The 1,342-nt window shown below is 41.1% G+C and overlaps 1 non-coding gene across 1 annotated transcript; it reads right to left on the bottom strand.

Annotated features, from left to right (window-relative positions):
- Positions 1-701: 701 nt before the first annotated feature.
- LOC136541017 (small nucleolar RNA R71) lies at positions 702-810 on the bottom strand. Its single transcript, XR_010780133.1, has one exon. It is a non-coding gene; the product is annotated as a small nucleolar RNA R71 (small nucleolar RNA).
- Between the last annotated feature and the right edge of the window lie 532 nt (positions 811-1,342).

The raw sequence follows: 1,342 nt of genomic DNA, 5'->3' as shown, positions 1-1,342 counted from the left end.
AAGGATTTTCCTTTCATGATTTGTGACTTAGGGAATTTGAGAGGGAATTCAAAAGGATTTGTGTTGAATTCTAAAGGGATTGAGAGGAACTTTGCTATAGATTTGTGCACTCCAAACTCCAAACAAAACTCAAGACTTGGTACCACCCAAGAACAAAGGCACACTCCTACAATCAAATCCATATGATGCACCAATTTATTTATAAGCTCTCATTGGTTTTACTTATGTTTGAGCTAGCGATTACATGCTTCACACATTGTAGGAAAATTTTTAGAAAGATCATATTTTTGGTTACACAAAAACCCAGGTTGTTACACTTAACACCTAAATTTGAAGCCATGGCTGATAAGACTCTCCACAAATTCTCTGCTCCAACTACAGCCAACATCCATACTGGAGCAATAGTCAATGTTGGAGACAATGGATTCGAGCTCAAGCCAACTCTTGTCAACATGGTGTAAGCAAGCCAATTTTGTGGGAAGGCACATGAAGATATGAGTGCTCATCTCTAACACTTTCTAGAGATCTATAGCACCTTCACCATCAAAGGAGTTACTAAAGACGCCATACTACTTTGCCTCTTCCCATTTTCGCTTTTGGGGAAGGCAAAGTAGTGGTTGTATGCAACAAAGATACGAATACTACATGAGATAACTGCTCCACTACCTTCCTAGCCAAGTGCTTTCCCATAGGCAAGACCAATGCTCTGCGTGGGAGGATCTCAAGTTTTCAGCAACAACATGATGAATCTATCCCTGAGTCATGGGAACACTTCCAAGATTACATATCCGAATGTCCTCATTATGTGATGGAGAATTGGCTACTCATGTAGACTTTCTACCATGGATTGACCAATAGTACCCATGAGACTATGGATGCTGCTGCTGGAGGTGCTTTCCCTGTCACTCACACTCCCTAGCTTGCAATAGCTGTCATTGAGAAAATGGCCTCCAACCAAGGTTGGAATGAAGAATGGGTTCAGACTCGCAAGAGAAGTGGAGGTATGCATCAACTCAAGGAAGTAGACATGCTGTCTGCCAAGATGGACCTACTGTTGAAGAAGCTTGAAGATCGAAGCCAATGAGAAGCAAGAAGTTATGCACATTCATGATTCCCACATGACATGTGAAGAGTGTGGAAACACTAGGGCATTCAGGGAACAACTGTCCTAAACCCACGAGGATGTTAACTTCATCAACAATATCAACTACTTTCATCCTCAATAGAATCAAGGATGGAATCAGCAACACAGGCAAAACTACCAAGGTAATTGTCAGGGTAATAATTTCAATCAACCACCTTTGAGAGAATTAATTTCTAACCAAGCTAAAATAATGGAGGG

This window comes from Miscanthus floridulus, chromosome 2 (assembly GCF_019320115.1).
Source record: "Miscanthus floridulus cultivar M001 chromosome 2, ASM1932011v1, whole genome shotgun sequence".
Taxonomy (NCBI): Eukaryota; Viridiplantae; Streptophyta; class Magnoliopsida; order Poales; family Poaceae; genus Miscanthus; species Miscanthus floridulus.
This window is presented reverse-complemented; position numbering and strand designations above follow the sequence as displayed.